At 40.9% G+C, this 21,236-nt stretch overlaps 1 long non-coding RNA gene across 1 annotated transcript in view; it reads right to left on the bottom strand.

Annotated features, from left to right (window-relative positions):
• The window catches only part of LOC116050371, a 23,025-nt gene extending 8,822 nt beyond the window's left edge, over positions 1–14,203 (bottom strand). Inside the window, exons 1-2 of the long non-coding RNA XR_004105078.2 lie at positions 13,802–14,203; positions 8,712–8,713 (exon numbers count right to left, since the gene is read on the bottom strand). This is a non-coding gene — a long non-coding RNA (uncharacterized LOC116050371). The remainder of the gene's footprint in view (positions 1–8,711; positions 8,714–13,801) is intronic.
• Positions 14,204–21,236: the final 7,033 nt, after the last annotated feature.

Consider the following 21,236-nt stretch of genomic DNA (forward strand, 5'->3'; position numbering starts at 1 on the left):
TTGATATTAATGAACGTTCATTCACGTTCACGTTACATTCAAGCCGTTGCCAAATGAGTTGCTACAAAGCTAATTAAGACTATCAGCTCCACACAACTCTCTCTGGATCTCTCAGTATGACTATGTTCAGAAGATTGTGGCGTCCGGTGACTTTCCCACGCAGAAACTCAAGTGAAGATAATGACCTCTTCTGAAGAGTCCATCATGTTTTTTTAATCCTCCGTGTCCTCCTTGGCTACTAGCAACGGCGTGGAGGAGGGGTGGGGGTGGTTCGCAATCACGGAAGGCTTGTATCATGTGGACGTGCCGACAGTTTTGTTGTCATTACTTAGAATTCCTCATGGGGGAGACAGAAACTACGCACTATAGCTTTAATGACCAAATGGGGCAATGTGGGTCACAGGGTAAGACCAGTTGAGAACCCCTGACATAATGCACCATATTATTACATTTACATTTAAAAAAAAAGTGCAACCCCTGCATTTTGTAAGAACCGCTGCATTATGTGATAATTTATTACAAAATGCAGAGAAATGTATTACAACTCGCATTCAGGGTTTTTATTACAAAATGCGGCAGATTATTACATAATGCAGTTTTTTTTTTACATAATGAAATGAAAATGTATCACATTTTGACGCTGTTTTTACATAATGCGTTGTAATTACATAAGGCGTTGTTACACATCCACATCAGCCAACACATAAACGGTTCTGTCGTGGATTTATCGTGCCGGAATTATTTTGCAAAGTCTCCAAAAAGTCACTGAAGATCCAGACCGGATTACTAAACTTCTGGAAGGACTATGATCGCACTGAAGCCCTCTTTGGAAAGGCCCCGCCCCGGTGTTAGCTGTTTAGCTATGCTAAAACACAGAACAAGGCTACCTTGAAGCAATGCAGAGATATTGGAGATTATGTGACTTGATTCATGTATTCATAATCATTTATGTATTTTACAAAGACACTGTAATTCCATGATGGATTAAAAAGCTTCTGGATGGCCTACAATCGCATAGAGGACCCTGATAAAACAGCACATTTCTCAGCTTATAAACAAAACAAAAAAAGATCAGTTAAATAAGGTAAGTCTGCACTGTATTGATCTGGAGATATTAAATATGACACAAGGTGAGCTTGCCGGCGAGCTCAGGGTTTTAAAGGCACAACACAGGTGTCTGGCACCCTTTCCAGCCCAACAGCTGGAACTCAGTGTTTTTCAGGAACAGTGGCAATGGGTGAAACATAATGTATGTTGATGTTGGAGACCTCGCATCATTGTCATGCCCTCATTTTCTCATTCCCTCAACTTCCTGTGGAGCAAAACAGGAAGTGTTCCATTGTTATGATGTTCGACAGCTGCAGCAGCCCTGCACTTAGTAACTGGGAGAGGGGGGGGTGGTGGTGGTGGTGTGTGTGTGTGTGGGGGGGGGGGGGGGGGGGGGTTTCCATAAAGCCGGCCGGTATCCATAAAACATCGTGCCCATGATTCAATATAATCCATATCCTTCCAAAATCCTTGCAGCAAAAAACATAATTTGCAATACAAATGAGCAGTATGTAGTGCCTGAAATGGGCCAGTACTTGGTCCCCATGGATACCCTTAACTTCTGATTGTTATTTACAGTATTGTTAACCCTCCTGTTGTCCTCGGGGTCAAATTTGACCCATTTTCAAAAAGTTTCCAGTGTTTCCTCTATGTTGATATTACCGCGGCAGCCCGCCACGGTAAAATTTCTGCCGCCACGATATCAGAAATAGGGCATACGCACAACAGGGTTGTGCCGCTCCTTCAGCTGTTTATGAAAAGTCATAAAGTCATAATTACACGACTCTGCAGAGCCGTGTGCTCTACTGAACTCTTTCTCCTTTAGGGTGAGCAACTGGAACAGTGACAGGATGTCATAACTCGTGAAGTCATGGCAACCAAATAAACAGCGCGAGTACTACGTGTCACTCAATCTTAGGCAAAGTGACAAACAGCGACAAAAGCCGCGACATGAAATCCGCACTCACGTGGGTCCCCTGGAATATGACAGCTACAGTTTATTGGAAATTAGCATTGTGGACACTGAAGTTGATGAATTTACTGTTTATCAGACCCCAGATGAGACAAGAAGCTAACGTCAGCGAACGCTGTAGTGACGGTCCCTCTGCCTCTGACTTCCCGCTGCAGGAGACTCTGTATTAACGTTACTGTTTTAAAACTGTTTTCCATGTTAGTGGGGGTGCATACGTAGCAAAACGTAGCTAGTAATGTTCACTCAGCGTTTTGTTATTAAACTGTGTGCAAAATGAGTGGTGACGTTAAATCACCCTATGGTATTGTCTATTTGCTGGATGGTTTCAAGGTAACGGCCGGTAGCTAACATTAGCAGATAAGCCTGTACTTTTTGACGTTCAACGCTGAAAAAAGTGACAAAAACATCGGGGGGAAAGCGACAAAAGTGTCGAAAAAGACAAAGACGAAAGACTCTCCTCTTCAAGATAATTTTAAATCTTGACCCAGAAAAACTAAAAGTTGCATGGTCGATGGAAGCCAAAACAAGGTTTAATAGTATTATTAATAGCTGATATCATAGACTGTATATACAGTCTACAGCTGATATTTTCTAACCGAAATTTGCTATATGTATATATTATGATTTATTGGGAAAAACCTAACGATTCAATGTCAAATCTGACATTCAGCCCCCCCCATATCGGCCAAATGGAAGGATCCTTTGTTTCATAGCCACACTTTCAGACACTGCAACGACTGTGAGTTTGGTAGTCGATTCAGGCTCCTTGGATTGAATCGTTGAAAAGTCGCCCATTCGAGGTTACCCCGACAAGATATATGTATGAATATAAATATATCCAAGACACATTAAATGAGGTTGTCATGGAACTAATGCATTAGGGTACTGCCACCTTTTTTGTTCCAATCCAGGCACTGGTAAGGCAAGGCAGCTTTATATGTATAGCACATTTCAGCAACAGGGCAATTCAAAGTGCTTTACATAAAACATTAAAGAGCAGTTAAAAACAATTAAAAAATTAAAAACAGATAAAATACGAGAACAAAATTCACAGTGCAGTATAAGAAATTAACAATTATTAAAAAAAAAGGCAAAATCAAAAAGAAAGAACTGAACTGAAAAAAACTGAACGCTGCTTCCCCCTGTTTAGTTCTGACTCTGGGGACAGAAAGCAGACCTGTCCCAGAAGACCTGAGAGGTCTGGGTGGTTCATAGTGTAGCAGCAGATCAGAAATGTATTTTGGCTCTAAACCGTTTAGTGATTTATAAACCAGCAAAAGTATTTGGAAATCAACAGGAAGCCAGTGTAGAGACTTCAGTACTGGAGTGATGTGATCCACTTTCTTGGTCTTAGTGAGGACTGGAGCAGCAGTGTTCTGAATCAGCTGCAGCTGTCTGATTGATTTTTTAGGGAGACCTGTAAAGACTCCGTTACAGTAGTCTAGTCTACTGAAGATAAAAGCATGGACAAGTTTTTCCAAGTCCTGCTGAGACATAAGTCCTTTAACCCTTGATATATTTTTAAGGTGGTAATAGGCTGACTTTGTAATTGTCTTAATGTGGCTGTTAAAATTCAGGTCTGAGTCCATGACTACACCAAGATTTCTGGCTTTGTCTGTTGTTGTTAACATTATCGTTTGAAGCGGAGTGCTGACTTTTAATCGTTCCTCTTTTGCTCCAAAAACAACCACCTCAGTTTTTTCTTCATTTAATTTAAGAAAGTTCTGGCACATCCAGTTGTTAATTTGTTCAATGCACTTAGTCAGTTGTTGTATTGGACTATAGTCCCCTGCCGATAAGGTTATATAAATTTGTGTGTCATCCGCATAACTATGGTAACTTATTTTGTTGTTTTCCATAATTTGAGCCAGTGGAAGCATGTAGATGTTAAACAGGAGAGGCCCCAGAACTGAGCCTTGGGGAACTCCGCACGTCATATTTGTATGTAAGTCCAGCTGAGACATAAGTCCTTTAACCCTTGATATATTTTTAAGGTGGTAATAGGCTGACTTTGTAATTGTCTTAATGTGGCTGTTAAAATTCAGGTCTGAGTCCATGATTACACCAAGATTTCTGGCTTTTGTTGTTTTTAACATTGTCTTTTGAAGCTGAGCGCTGACTTTTAATCGTTCCTGTGTAAAAGTAATTTCTACAACACAGGATTGTAAATAAATGACATCAAATAATGATGTATACATACCAAATTTACAATATACCATTTCACAAGAAATAAAGCCATTGACTAAAAAGAGGAACCTAACATTTGTTTAGTTTAGCTTTGGTATTCATACAGTTGTCTTGTATTAACACAGTCCTTACACACACACACACACACACACACACACACACACACACACACACGCACACAGTCACAGTTCACGTTTTGTTTTTCTAGTGTGTTTCCTTCTCGCATTTAGAGGGCAAAGGGAAAGAGGCAACATCCGTGATCCTATCTGCCAACTAGAGTCAGAGTAATTTTTTTAGGAGTGCTCTCTGACAATTACTGGATGGACATAAAAGGCTTTGAGAGCTGACTGGCCTAAGAATAACCCCATTTAGAGCAATTTACTACTGTGGGAGGGAGGATCAGACTGGAAGTTTGTTAAAATGTTTTGATTTGTCCCATTCACCTCCCTCTCTGTGACCGCTCATCATCTTTACTTTCAGCTCCATTTGTGTTTTCTTCCCAACTACAATTATGCTAGTTCCATCCACTGTTTTGGAGGATTTTCCAGTTACTGATAAGAGTTTACTGATAAACTGGCTGATATCAGACTTTTATTACAGTTTTTCATGATCGCTAAGACCACTTAAAGGTGCTGTAGGCCTTTAAGCCAAAAAATTTGAACATCGACAACTTCTCAGTCCCTCCCCCCTTTCTGTTAAAGCCCAAAACGGTCTTATAAGCCCCTCCCCCCACAAGGGAGAGCTGTGCATGATAGAGCGCGTGTGAAGAGGGGGCAAGGTGAGGAAACCGATCTGCAGCTCATGCACGGGGAAGGGGAAGGGGAAGGGTAAGGGGAGGACGCTATGAAATGGGTGTGTCTGAGCAGTGATTGACACGCAGTTAGACACCCCCCCTGGCTCTGATTGGTGCATCTGAACAGGGAGCTGTGGATTTTTGCAAATCTCACTACAGGCTATAGGTGGAGCCAGAGAAGCTGGATTTTTTTTTATTTACCTGCTTCATGTAGTTCTACTGGAACATAGGGTCAGTTTCAGCAAATATGGCAGAAAGTTAGTTTTATAAGGCTTACCTACTGCACCTTTAATGGAACAGGGATCCACTTGATCTTCATCATCACCTTTCTAGCACAGCAGAAGTCTTCTCATGTATCATGACACATTTTCCACAACTTTTCTTTATACCGTATATACAGATCTCATTTAAAGACCCAAAACTCTTTCAATCAAATATCAGTCCTTCACTAGATCCAAACCTAGTGCATGGCTGTGGCGGTCCAGCCAAAAAGAATGACATGGAAAAATCTGATGCGGTACAATACAATAGTATTTCTAAATTTGGATACAATTCTTTATTGGCTCTTTGGTGAAGAAAGCATGCAGTACAAAAGCTGTACCATAATGAATGTCCAAACTTGTCTAGTCAACTTTAGGCCTTACATGTTATACATACTGTACAACAGTTCATGGGCACAGAAATATACGAGGGGCAATCTGGGACATTATTCACGATTTCCTCACACACATACAAGTGAAATGCTCTCACACACTATTGAAAGAATCTCATATACAATACTGAAAGTGAAATCCTAGCTTTTCAGTAGTTTCAATTTGTGTTCCAATAGTGTATATAAGAGTGTTTTAATAGTGTGTAAGAGAATTTCACTATGTATGTGTGTGAGGTTTCAGTATGGTATGTAAGCGTGTAATTTTTTAGTAGTGTATATGAAAGCATTCCAGTAGTGTGTGTGAGAGCATTTCACTTGTATGTGTGTGAGGTAATTGTAAATAATGTCCCAGATGGCCCCTCATAGTAGGACCTGCATACAAGAATAAAAACAAGAAAAAAAACCTTCTTAGAAAAATACCGTCTTTCTACAGTTCTTTCCAAATTAGTGTAAAAAAGTGCAGAGTGCAGCAGTTTTTTTTTATCTCTAGTAAAATCATCTTTGGAGAATAGAATACAGTTCATTCTGTGATTGGCTTTCTTGCCTTTTTTTGGCACATACTATGTAAAGGATCAGCTAAATAGCACAGGCATATAGCACAAATGAAGGTTGAACCGGTTCATGTTGATAGCTGTATTTTGTATTGGGTTGTCCATTGTGTAATGATTGATTGAAGGAAAATATTAGTTTGATCACAAGTTGTGTTGTTTGATGGAAATATTTGCTTTTCTGTCATGCACAATTTAGTTGACTGAAATGTTATGTAACTGGAGTAAATAAGTAATAAACGTTATTCATTTCCACGTCATTTCTTGTCAAATCCACAGGGAGCCGCAGACCCCCGGCTAAATGTTCATGTCGATCGAAGACTTTTTCTCTGACCTTAGTCTTTTAGGCTGCATCCATTTTTACATTTCAACATATACTCCCTGGCTATTTCAATTAAGGCCTTAGTTCAGTTCACTGTTCAGTTTCCAAATGTCAACTGTGAAATGGGAGAAAATATATAGATCTGGGAAGCTATTTGGCATGAAAAGGTAAAAGTCAAAGAGAGTGCTCAATAATTATATGGTTAGTTTAATTTATAATGAAACATCGTATTTTATAAACCATGTGTTTTGTGTGCAAACATCTTAATTAGTAACTAAAGCTGTCAGATTAATTAAGTGGAGTTCAAAGAACAATATTTTATAATATTAAATGTAGCGGAGTAGAAGTAGAAAGTGGCATGAAAAGAAAAGACTCAAGTACGTCAAATTTACTTTAATACTTGAGTAAATTTACTTCCACCAGTGGTAACTTACAATCGAGGCAGCGGTAGAGCAGCATCTCCCCTGCTAAGTGATTTAAAATTAATTTTTATGTCAAAGGAGTCTGGTGGCTAGATAGTAGATAGTATAGATAGGGAGCATAGATAACGGCTTCAGTTCCCCGTCTGAAAGGGCTGTCTGACGGCAAGGTAAGGCAGTGGAAATATTCTAAATATAGTCTACACTGAATAGAAAACTGTTAGCTATCAGTTCGTTAGTCCAACATTTTTTCTCAGACGCGGACCAATACTTATTATGTATGTGGTTATTACATCATGACTATAACCAATCAGACTGCTTGATTTGAGCTACCCATTTTAATAAGAGCTCTTAACCCTTAACATTTTCAATAACCAATTCAATTAGACTTTTATCATCCTATAGTGTCTTCATTGGTCCAATGGGCTCCTAGTAACCAAGAACCTGCAGCTCTCGGGTCTGCTTCCACTTTAAAAAAAGGCATCATGTACAAAAAGTTTCTAAACTCATGACTTTATGAATGGTTAATACATAATTCACTAAAGCTTCATAGATCAGTTATGATCCATTAATAAGAACAACCTTTGGGTTGCAAAGTGTACAACGGCAGATTTGAATTATTGTATGAAACTTTAAGTTATTAAAATGTATAACTACAGATGGCATACTATCTTCTGTTGTTGGCTTATTAGAAATTGAGTTACTCATGACCCTTTCATTATTGAATTAACATACAGTATAACTGCAGACTTAGCTTAGCTGCTGACAGTGTTGCTGTCTTCTCTTTGTTTGGGTCCACCCCATTTTGGATCAGGTCTTATTATTCTCAGGTCCTTTGTCCTTTGTGGATGGGGTCTATTACAATCTTACCCCAAGTTCTTCACACGGGGTAAAGGGTTAAGTAAGTTTTCCACAGGATCCATTTTAGATGAAGTCCAAAAGTGTGGCTTGGTGGCGTTGGCCTCTGGGAAACAATACAAAATATTCAGTCAGTCTGTATCGCTCAAATCGCTCAAAAATGTACACTGAGCTAATCTTGTCATCATCATGTCATTTGTCTTTACAGTATGTCCCACCCGTAATTATCCTCTATTCTGAGGTGTTGACATGGCAACATTGTGTCCAAAGTTAGGTTAGTGAGCAGTTCAGAATGGGAGCTTCTCAGCTATTTCTATATGACGTCAGTTAGTCAATTATTGTCTGTGTTATTATAATGGTGGGTTCACATCTCCTCGCTCCTCTCAGTTCCAAAAAGAAAAGATTCAGATTTTTTTTTTTGAGTTTTTGAAACCCATTCTAGGACCTCAGAGTGAAATATACGAGGAATGATAATAAAATAAAAAATCACTGTGTCAAAAACATGTGGGAATAAGATTCATACTATCCAGTCTGTGATTCACAATGTATTGCATACACTGGTCAAGAAATGAATGTATGATGTAATGCTCTCTCCTGCAATGGGAAAAGGGAAGAGGCCATGCAGTAAAGGCCTAATAGAATAAATCACTTCCCAATCCAATCCAGATGTGATTTCATTATTTTATCAGCTCCAGAGCTATTAATTCAACAAAACAAAGGCCATTTGGAGAGACACATGGTTTCCCTTATCCCCGAATCTTTTCCCCGACTCTAATAATTTCATAAACGGGCCAAAACACACAGGCTCAGAGTCGTCTCTAAACAATACACTCTGGTGGTGATCTCTCTGAAGTCCAGGTTCTCAGGAACATGATGAAGTCTGATAATATTATAGAACCTCTCGCCCTGCACGGCTCTCTCACGTCAGGCTACATCACTGACTCCAACCAGGCACAGTTGTTCATCATCAACATCAGGGCAGGGCTAGTCTCGCATTGTCAGACCTTCCTCCACAGCGCTGCGGAGGACGGTCTGTCTAGTCCACACGGCATTCTGGGATAAGAGAAAAACGTGCTCTGGTTTATTGGCATTTCTTTAAACCAATCACAATGGTCTTGGGTGGCGCTAAGCGTTGCACGGAGCCCCGGTGCCGCTAGAAAATAGCCTCGGGAAGGAACTTGTTTTGGTGGAACATGTGTACGTTCAAAAGTAGTTTTAGTTGTGCAACAGAAAACTCAGATTGGACAGATAGTCTAGCTAGCTGTCTGGATTTACCCTGCAGAGATCTGAGGAGCAGTTAACCATAGTCCTCACAAATCCACCAGAGTTTAGAACGCCAACACAAAGGAAGCGTTAGGTAACGGAAATCCGGGCGAAAAAAAGGACATAATGCGGAATTTCCGGTGGCAACGGGGCAATGCTGGAAGTGGAATGTCATGGATATAGACTAGAACAGGGCTGACAGAATGGGTGAGGGTAGACCAGGCAAGTACAACTTCAGCATTGGTATACTTTATTAGCTGTCCCATGACAGGTGTTGGCACTGTGAGCTAGTTGCTCTAGCTAATGTTATAAAGGTGAAGCCACAAAAACAGCATATTGCTGCAACGATGAGAAAAAATGAGATTTTTTTTTAATGGATAGGACAGTTGTAGTTGGGAAAGTGGGGCAGCAAAGGGCCACAGGTCGGACTCGGACCCTGGGCCGCTGCGGTAAGGACTGAGCCTTGGTACATGGGGTGCACGCTCTATCAGGGTGCCCCCAAATGTAGTGATGTTACTTCCTGTGCCGAGGCTTGGAAGCATGTGTCGAGAAATCCCGGAGGTTTTCCTTCCTCGCTGCCCGTCCGTACCACGTGACCGGTTTATGAAGTAGTTTGAATCCACATTTTATTACACATACACCAGCACATTCACCGCCGTCTGCCCAGGTAAACCACTGCCATTTTCCAGTTTTAGAATAGCATACTAATACTGCCTCTCTTTCGAAAAAATGACTGAATTATCCACATAGTTGGCGATTAATTAAATAGCTGAAAACTAATGGATTAATATTTGCCGCTCTATTGTATACATATACACATATAGGAAATAATAAATATGCTGCATATTACTATGTTGCATGTCACAGTCCTGGCAGATGTCCATATTGCATGGTCTGTAGATAGGGTTTGTACTGACCCATACTGTGTGTGTGTGTGTGGCTGTTTTGGGGATGGGGGGAGTTGATAACAATGGGTGGTGTGCAGTCGGGTGATAAGGGAGAGGGGAACTAGGATGGGTCGTTAAGGAGAGTGATAGCCTTAGGGGAAAAAAACTGGTTTGGTGGTCCTGGTGCTGATGGGAATGAACGTAAATTATTATTGTTTTTTAGCTATAATATTTCACTACTGTAAAAATGAGACAGCATGAATTCAACTCTTGTGACATCATCAGATGTCCCAGAGGGGCAATTGGTTTTGATGCGAGGTGTCTGCGGTCACTAGTGCCGTTCTTCTTCATTGACCAGAGTCTACAGAGCTGCCAGGTGTGCTGCTCTTTCATTTGGCTCCCTCCTCCTGGACTCTGTTATTTTTGGTGCTCCTGCTGAAAACAAGCTTACTCAGACACCATTTAATGACAGTCTACAAGTCCAACAAGCTCACACATGCTGCGTCAACACACAACAGCATGTGATTTCCATTGATGTAGAGAGGTAATAGGAGTACTACATGTCCTCAGGATACATTTAATTTGTGGTCTTTTATTACCTCTGCCAAGGAGGTTATGTTTTCGGTTTGATTTGTTTGTCTGTTTGTCAGCAGGATAACGGCAAAACTATGGGCCCGATGTTCATGAAACTTAAATGTTTCAAATAAATGTTGGAGCTGGCCCGAATCACAGAGCAGAAGAACAAATTATTTTTCACTTTAATTAACATTGCGAGATAGGGCATTTGGCAATGTCATCTTAAAATCCAGTAGATGGTACCAAAGTTCAGTAGTGACATAACATAGCCGATTGTAGAATTACGATGACTCCATACCATCATCCACAATAACGGATACCAGTAATCCTTTGGAGTAGCCTACAGAGATGGGAGTAAGTCACACATGGGCAAGTCACAAGTAAGTCTCAAGTCTTAACCTTCAAGTCTCAAGCAAGTCCAAGTCATGTTTTGTGACAATCAAGCAAGTCAAGTCAAGTCATACAAAACTTTCCATTTTTAAACAAGCTAAAGACAGCAGTTATGAACTGCTGGAGTTTTATTTGCATTATTTCCTACTCAATATTCAAAAGGCGCAACAGTTTAAATTTATAATATAATATATAATAATAATAATAATAATATAATTTGTCAGTGTATTTGTGAGTGAATGTGTGCGTGTGTGAGAGAGAGAGTGAGTGAAAAGTTATTAATATTCGTGAGTGTATATGTGCGTGTGTGTGAGAGTGCAGAGTGTGTATGTGTGCCTAGCTTTATTCACATACGTTTGTTTGTGTGTGTGTGTGTATGTGTGTGTGTGAGAGAGAGAGAGAGAGAGAGAGAGAGAGAGAAAGAGAAAGAGAGTGCAGTTTGTGTTGTGTGTAATATGTATGTATGTGTGTGCCTAGTTTTATTCGCTCTTAAACAAAGAGGGGAGGGTGTGCTTATTCATGGCCCAAAACTGAAGGGAGTTCTGTCCATCACAAACGTCCAAATAGTGGTTCAGCTGAATATGGGGACTGGAACCCGAATCTCTCCCGATTTGAAGTGTCTGATGAAATTCAACGTGGTGGTGGTTGACGTCGGAAATTATTGTATTGCAGACAGTTTGTTTCTTCTTTGCCTGGTCAGATGTGTAATCCTTATAGCCAAACTTTATTATTTTCGGTGCAGAGGGATCCATGACGTTAAGTTACTAGCCGTAGCCAGTCTCATTTACTGCAGGTCTGCCGCCACGTGCCGCATCATCATATCAATGGGTTCCCGCGCATGCAATAGCACTAAAATCGTAAAGTTAACTCCTCCTCAATATCAGAGGGGAAAAATGATATATTTATTAAACACTGTGTGTGTGAATAGGTGACAGAGGCAAATTGTAAAACGCTTTGTCCAGCGCTAATGGTGCTAAATAAATGCAGTCCATTTACCATTTACAGTAAAGAAAGAATCTGAATTTGATTGGCTTTAAGCCAATGTGTAGGAATTTCTCCCACCTAGTGTTGAGATCATATATCGCAATAAAATCTCTCACACCACGCAGTTCAAAGTACGTATTACAGCTACGGTAGCCTTCATGCTTCAAAAAGACGGTCTCCTGCTCTTTTCAATCTCCTTTTTCTTTTTCTGGGCGAAGAAGAAGACTCCTGTTCCTGAAATTCCTGTTTCCTTCTTCAAACTTGCCGGGGCCGGGAAGCTACGATACCCATTAGCAGCATTAGCAGCACCTGTGAGTTTATCACGTGACAGCGAAAACGCAAAAGGTGGAGCAGTATGTCTTGTATGTCCCTTACCGGGTAACGTATTTCAAGATGGAGCATGAATATGGAGCGTCTACCCCAGTTCATGCAAACGCAAATGTAAAATGTCAAGCCAATAGGAATACTTGGAATTGATGGTGGTGGTAAATATTCATGAAAAAGGACAAGTTTGTGAACAGGCAACACAGATTTGGATAATGAACAACTAAACATGTTACACACTGGACCTTTAAGTCGTAATGTGGAAACTACAAAGAAGATGCATTGTATTTCATTTTAACAACATGTTGATAACTGTTTCCAGTATTTGCGAACATAGAGAAAGGAAAGAGATCAGGTAAGCCATTAAATATAATCAGAATGATTAATTCCAACACCAGTTGAATTAACGCCAGTAGTTTTTCCGCAATCCTGCTGATGGACAAACAAACAAACCCAGAAAACATGACCTCCTTGGGGGAGGTAAGTGTTCATTAATTGCAGCCCTAATTCAATCAGGAGAGACTTCATTTAACAGTGAAATAAGTTCAATGAACATGGTGCATAATAGGTTGATATGTTTAGAGTCTTTGGCGATTAGACATCATCGCAACGTTAATTGATAAGATGTACAGAGGCCGTGGATGTATAGGAATATCCCCCTGATGGAGTCTAGACACTGGTGGGGGTGATGAAGGGATAAAGGAAGAGCCTGGAGATGTGGACGGATGTGATGTGAAGCGGGGGGTTTGATGATGGAGAAACCCTAGGTGCTGGGAATGATGAGAGCTGGAGGTAAATGGAGTGGAGGACAGTTGGATCAATTTTGCCTGAAATGACAACTGACAGCAGCAGAGAGTAGAAGAGATTTAAAGGCCCCGAACACCCACACAGGTGTTTTCATTCAACCTAGGTGACTAGACCTCTTCCCAGGACTGAGTAGGTGTGTCTAGACCAGTGTTGGGGAAGTTACTTTTAAAAAGTACTTGTACCGGGTGTCCATGCATTGTCGTAGACACATGCAGCCTCAACCGACACAAGTCCACTGCGGTCCGCTGCGTGTATGTATGAGGCCATCTCCAACGCATCCATCTGTGAGGTTGTCAGCTTTGTGTCTGCCTGGCTCAGAGCGCCGTCTAGCAAAAAGCCACAAAGCTTAAAACGCTCTCAAAAGTTAGCTTTGGCTGCTTCTCGCTTGCCATGATTACTCTGCTACCAGCCTCTGTCACGTCCCGTGTGGAGCTTGTGAGCACGCAGCTGAGAAGGCAGTGTCGCTGTCAAATCTGTCCCTGGGAAAAGTAACGTTGCGCCGAATTGAAAAAGGAACTACATTTCGTTACCAAATTTTCAGTGGAAGCGCGTTACACTACTTTTTACCTGAAAAAGTAGTTATGTTACTTTGTACTTTGTAACGCGTTACACCCAACACTGGTCTAGACTGATCGATTGACATCTTCCTAAACCTCTTGTTAGCTCTGTTGCCCCTGTTAGGGCAGGACAAATCATACCTTTATCATTCTTATTGGTAGAAAAGATTTGTGACCTAATAAACTCCCATCTATGCTCTGACCCACCTTCAACTAGAGGGTGACACGGGAATCAATTGTTGCTCCCATCCCTTCCCGAGCCCACGAAAATACTCACGTCATATCCCGATCATGTGACTGCCCCCCCCAAAATCTTGTCCTGCAAAATCCCGAGAGAAAGACTCCCGAATCCTGTCCCGCTCCCGTTTGGTTCCCTATGTGGTCTAAAGTTATCAGACTGTGTGCCCCCCTGTAGCATGTTTGGTTAATCACGGTCAAATCACTGAGGTTGCCTCGGAAATTTAGGCTACACTATACATGCATTACCTGCAGGCCTAGGCCTTTTCATTACGTAATTCCTAACGGAGATCTTCTCGAACGAAATGCCTCGCAATCTTTGGCCGCACTCAACACATTGCAGCGTCATTTTTTAATTTCATCTCCGGCTCCGTCCCGCTCCCGTTGATTTCTATGCTATCTATCTATATCATGGAGATTGTGTGTGCAAATCTGGTTGGTTTAACTGAAAAGTAAACACCCAGATTCAGCTGATGACAGATGCAGCTGATTAGGTTGGGAGGGAGAGAAATGTGAAGCATAGAAGTCTTCCTGAAAGAATTTACGCTGGGCTTCATCAGAGAGCATGTTTTTCCAGTTTAACATAATCGAGGCAGCAGATCATATTTGTTGCTGAATTTAGCCAAAAGTAACAAAACAGACAGGTTCACATCTACAGCAGTGGAAACAGGACAGGTCTGTGAGAGGTGTGTATTTTTACCTCTTGAGACATCCTTATTGTATGATGTAATGGTCTGAAATCAAAATGACTTGTGCAAAACAATGACAGCATGTGTCTTCCCCTGTTATTACGAATTATTGCTTCATTCAGGCACCACCACTAGCATTTTTCTAATGACAACGATGACTAATATGGAGAAACACGTGACCACTGTGGCAAAAACATCTCAACATTCCATACCAGACAGGATGGAAAGCATAATATTTCAATCCAGAAACCCTTACTTTGTTGTTGAACTTCAACACATTGTATTCAGGGTATCTTTACGGTGGCCCTGAGAGGCCACTGCACAGCAACCTAAGAAAACACACGCAAAGAGATCACAACACGCAACAAAAAGACAACACACGCAAATAGACCACAACACGCAACATTAAGAAAACGCACACAAATAGACCACAACACGCAACATTAAGAAAACGCACACAAATAGACCACAACACGCAACATAAAGAAAATGCACGCAAAAAGAAGCTTTATGTTATGTGTAGGGCAGTTAGCTGAGTTCACCAGGGGCCTGTTGCACAAAAGTAGAATGAAGAAATCCAGGATAACTGAAAAAGCGCAGCTTGACTTAGTGTGGTCCGCTCATCGCAGCTTAATCGGTTGCACGTTTGCCGAGCCAGGATGAGAAGGTGAAGCTATGTCAAGCCAGGTGTAGATAGCTGGGATAAGTGCACGTTCACGGCTTTCTTAAATAGACCACGGTATCGATCACAGATTTACTGATGCAGAAATGGAGAAGACGCGTGCGGCATTTGTTTCACCCGCTGAGCAGCAACTGTTAATGGAAAGTTACGAGGAGGTGAAGCATATAATATGCAAACAGGGAAATACGGCTGTTGTTATCAGACAGAGAGAAAAAGCCCGACAGACAATAGCGGACTGACTGAATGCGTAAGGATTTTAAAAAATCTACTTAGGGCCTACTAGTCACTCCACGTTTTTACAACGTTGTACATTCTGTTTTAATTGCTTTAATATGCTTGTTTTATGTGTTGGTTTTATTGCTGTATCTGCTTTTATGTGCTAAATGTGCTGGTTTTACTGTAAAGTGTCTTTGAGTAGCCTGTAAAGCACTATATAAATAAAATGTTTTATTATTTAGCCTACTTTGCCTTAAAAGTGAGCAGAGGGAATTCATGTTCCTTGGGCAATTCACCCTAAGGACTAGGCTTAATTTCAAACCCTTATTCATAATGTGAGAATATGTTTTACAACCATATGCACCAATCTCTATAAGCTATGACTAATTCTAAATATCTTTCTACAATTAATGTTTATACAGAACAAACATGACTGGACAAAAACTAGAAAAAAAAGTAAGTGACTTTAATACACACTGTAAGCATATCTGTAAAACAATATAGCCTATTATTATTCATGTTTTTTTCTCACTCCCAAGATCCAAGATGATAGTACCAACATAAAAAGATTAAGAAGCTTTGTGGCATTCCAACACATTCCCACTCCCATCTCGTAAAATACGGACGTTTGGTCAGGGTCCATTGTCGTCGTTATTGACGCTAAAAGTCTCTTTTAGAGTCCGCTGCACGGTGTGGGAGGATCCCCCTGCCTCCCCCCGCCTCTCCACGTTGCACGGGGCAAATTTCACGGGGAGAGCAGCGGAGGAAAAGCCCATTTCCTCCGCATTGTCCCACTTTATTTCCAGTGCATGTGCAACCATTTCTTACCATCTAAAGAACTGCAATAGTAGGATTTAAATCAAACTTGTGACAGCAATAGTGACAAGTAATGCATGTTAATAAAAATAAAGCAGAACACATTCAGAAGACAACGGAATAACTGTTAAACACGTTTATTTCGGATCAGAGCGCGGCAGCTGATTTAACACATCAGACTCCAGGATTAATCTTAGCCTGGCTGGTTAGCCTGGCTGGTTAGCCTGGCTGGTTAGCCTGGCTGGTTAGCCTGGCTGGTTAGCCTGGCTGGTTAGCCTGGCTGGTTAGCCTGGCTGGTTAGCCTGGCTGTTAGCCTGGCTGTTAGCCTGGCTGTTAGCCTGGCTGTTAGCCTGCTCTGGAGCAGGCTAGCTGCAAAGAATAAATCTCCATGGTTACTTGGCTGGGTTTAATTCAACCTGCTTTTGTGCAACCAAATCAAAGCTAAATTCATCCAGGATAACTTGAATATCCGGCTTAATCCCTTATCCTGGTTTTGTGCAACAGGCCCCAGATGTGTTTTGAGATGGAAAGGTCAGAACGTCAAGCTGCATAATAGATTCTTCGAATGTGTCAAATATCCAACATCCAATATACAGCCAACTTTACCACGGTATGTTACACCAGTGGTTCCCAACCTGGGGTCCGGGGACCCCTCAGGGGGGCAGCAAAGATCAGAGGGGGTGCGCAAGTCTTTATCTGGTTTGAGGTTGAGGTAAAAAAAAAATATTTGCACATGTTAAACAAATTATGATAATACACGAGAATATATAATGTATACAAAAGTCTGTATAAAAACTATGTATTTTTGTTCTCGCTTAAAATTGTAGGCAGGCTACTTAGTTGGCCAAACCTCCGGGACCTCTTAACCTGGGACCTTGCTGTCATCAGGTCAGCTGCTAGCTGCTAGCTGTTAGCTGCTATCATCCTCGTTTTTCCTGCCGCCACGGCATCACTATTTTATGATTGAAACATGGCGGAGAAACGTAAAAGTGCTAATAACTCCTCTGTATCAAAAAAGAAAGTAAGGCTCTATCTCGAGAGTTACCTCAACTTCGGTTTTGGAGGGGGGGGCTCAGCTTTTCTTAGACATAAGTAGGGGGGGTGCCAAGGAAAAAAGGTTGGGAACCACTGCGTTACACCACTGACTAGCCGAGTTCAAGAAGTCATCAAAATTGATCAATCCGCAGCGGTTGTAACACTAAACCTTGCAAAGCCTAGGCTAATATAAGAATATAATTTGAATACTTCATTCCCCGGGTGTGTTTTCATCCCAACCACAATCTTTTTCCTTAAATTAACTTTCTGTTTTAGTGTCTAAACTTGACGTTGCCGTAACCCTCAACCATCTGCAGCCACGTGTGCATCACTTAAAAGTGTCCCCTGGAAACACTTCCATTGTGTTGTGGTCTATTTGCGTGTGTTGTCTTTTTGTTGCGTGTTGTGATCTCTTTGCGTGTGTTTTCTTAAGTTGGTGTGCAGTGGCCTCTCAGGGCCACCGTATATCTTTGCTTCAGCTGGCTCTACGAACATGGCTCACAATGGTCAACTACAGTATCTGTGTAAATCCAGGATATTTTCTGCTACTCTCTAATGTTGTTTCAAACTGTGTGAGACCTTGCAGGACAGTTATATAACAGGTGAAAAGTCAATACCTGCAGAGACTGTCCAGATTTACATTAGCTACATCATTAGGGATTGGGTCTCTTGAAGAGCTTCCAAGCAAACACTGATGTTTTAACTGACAGCACACACTGTAGTATGTGTAGTGTTCCTTTGGAAGGGCCCTAACCACATTCCTGTTTTTGTTGGCACTCTTATGCATAGTCCATTATCTGGGCTCTGACAACAACCCCAGCAAAGACCAGAGGGGTTTTGTGTCTTTGTGTGTTATCAGTGTCACAGAGAATAGATGTGAGGAACATTGGAAACATGACAAGTTCTGGTTTATCATCAGGCAATTTCACTCAAGATAAAATAGCAGTTTGATTTTGACTAACAATAAGTGATGCAAATGTCACACGGTAGTGTGAGGTCCTGGTTTACCACCAAAAAAAAGGGTTTTCACTATTAAAATGTTTTAGTTCCACAGGATGACTCTTAAATCATTTATTTAAAATAAAACTGGTTTCTTCTGCACAGCATAAACAATGCTGAAAACCAAACTCTCCTCCAGTCGGTCACACCCGTGATTCTTTTCCTTTGTCCTGCTTCCTCTGGAGGCAAACCAAATTTTGAAAGACTAAAGTAAAGAGGGAGGAAAGGAGGAGGAAAGACATAAGAAATGTTGTTTGTTTATTTCCCCTTTTCTTTTTCCTCTTTAACCTAGTTTTATTTTTGTCTACAACCACATGTATTTCTCAATTTGTTATGTTTTGAGCCCCCTTTTTTATTTTTTATTGCTTAATCTATTATACTTTTCCCTCCGCCTGTCCCAGTACCTCCTCCTCCTCCTCCTCTCCTTTGACCGCTTCATAAACAAATTTCACACACACACACACACACACACACACACACACACACACACACACACACACACACACACACACACAGCAAGCTGTCTAGTGTAAGTGTCTCAATTATTCACACAAGGATTATGTTTTATCACCCAATGTAGTCTTGTTTGTGTTATGTCCCTCACTGTTCTTGTGCTGCATCACTTAATAAAAAATAAATTAAAAAAGCTAGGCTTACAGTAACAGTTTCACCTCATCGTCGGTCCAAGCTAATAAATCACTGCTCTGACTTTTCGCCATTGTTTTTCTTTGTCCAAAATATTCCCATTTATTTGCATTTCTTACATACATCCATGATTTTCAACCGCAGTAATGTCAGACAATCTGCTTCCTGTTTACGTGCATGCCCAATGTATGTGAATGGTAATGCCATATGTGTTGTCAGACATAGTAATATGGATGGAGATTAGTTCTACTACTGGAGCTAAAACTCTTGTGTGGACGGAGATCATTTGTTGTGATGTAGATGTAGCCTCAGGCACACTGGACGCAGTGGAGGAGGTTGTACAAGCATCTGGTTCAAAAGTAGTTATATAAAGTTATATAATGTTTTTACAATTGTCTGTGAGTTGAAAAACACAAATAGTTTGTTCTTAATATTTTATTTTGGCCTTTTGGGTCTTTATTTGAAAGGATAGTTAGCATAGGCGTAATTTGCAGGGGGGAAGGGGGGGTTACCACCCCCCAATAATCAATACTGGCCAGTGCAACCCCCCCAAAAAAAACATACTATAGTTTTCTTGACATAAATAAATTCATATGCACCATAAATTGATGCAGAAAAGGCACAACTTTTTGAAAAGTTCACCAGAAGGCAGGAAATGAAGTGTTTGATGTCCAAAATTCCAATTTTGCTCAAAAGTGGAGATCTCAACCCCCCCAATGTTGAGTTGTAGACAGGAAAGGGAGGAGAGAGAGGCAGCAATACATGCAGCAAAGGGCCGCTGGTTGGACTCGAACGCGCGCCACAAGTTAAAAATTCTCTTTTCTTTGGTGTGCCTTGGGCTGTGTATGGTGTCGCGCTGCTCCGTGTTTCCATCACATTTAGTTCATGGTTTGGTCATTTCACACCCTTGCCTGAGGAATCTGGTTTCTTGTTTGCCTTTAAACTTGCAGTAATACATGATTGGTTTTAGGTCAGCAAACTATTAGTCTGAAGGAAGCACTGGCCCTAGACTGTAAGTGTTATTATAACTTGTTTTTGATAATTTTACATAGTTTTCTATTGTAACGGAAATTAAGTTAATAATTATATATTGGAAAATTGAGAACAAGGGCTGTAGGTTCTGTCAACACACGCACGCACACACTCTCTCACTCACACACACACACACACACACACACACACACACACACACACACACACACACACACACACACACACACACACTGAAAAAGGATATAAATAATAGTTGACCATTAACATGAACATGTCCTATATGGGATTTGAATTACTGTAGTTTGCTGAAGAGACATCAGGCAGGGAGACAGAAGGGGGGGGAGGTCATTTAGCTGAAAGCAGTATGTGGGTGTGGCTGAATTCCATGACTTGGCTTTGTTTTTCTAGTTAGTTAAGGAAAAACAAAGGAATAATGTTCCAAAAATGCCAGGCAAAGTGATCCAGAAACGGGTCAATATTGTGAAGGAATGTGATATTCAAATAACATCACTCATGGAAATACAATACAGTCCACTGGTGGAAGAAAGTTGTTCAGACAAACAGTGAGTCACTGTAATAAAATGCCTTTCTCGTGAAATCTTTATCACATCATCTGATCCATACTTTGGTATTTCCTGGCTTGTGAGACTTTATAATGAAAGACATCGTTGCTCACTTCCCTCTCGCCCGGTCTCAGAACTGAAATATCAGTGGCCTCTCAGTCATTTCCTACACGGACACTTGGTGGAGATTGAAGAAAAAGCTCTCTGCTAAACTCAGGTGATACAGTCTGTATTTATGCAAGGGATTTAGCTGAAGGCAAACCCACCTCATCTCATATCGGCTGTCCCACATTTTTATCTCCTAGAATACAGTTGATGTTTTGGCTGATAACCTCAGTTCAGATTGTACACCTATAGAGCAAATAACTCTAAAATGATGTAAGTTATAAGGTGATGGTCCTTTAAACTTTGAACTGTAATGCAAAAGACTTCATGTTTTTCATTGTATAGATCCCCTGTCAACAGGTTTTATAATTATGCATCAAAATTCAATTATATTTACCCCCAAGATTCATTGTTTGTTCTTGTGAGCAAAAGAATAAAATAATGTTTTTCACACACAGCAGGTATTAAATCAGCCACTGTATTAACAGTGTATTTAATGTGTAAAAATTGGCTGGACAAAATTTGACATTCATGGTTCCCAGAGGATGCATGCTAATATTTTTGGTGATCCCCTGACTTTCCCTCGAGCATCACCACCAGGTCCAGATTTCCCTTTGTGCAAACACTTTGGTTCATGACCACACCTACTAAAACTGATGACATTCCCAT

Source organism: Sander lucioperca, chromosome 7, assembly GCF_008315115.2.
Source record: "Sander lucioperca isolate FBNREF2018 chromosome 7, SLUC_FBN_1.2, whole genome shotgun sequence".
NCBI lineage: Eukaryota > Metazoa > Chordata > Actinopteri > Perciformes > Percidae > Sander > Sander lucioperca.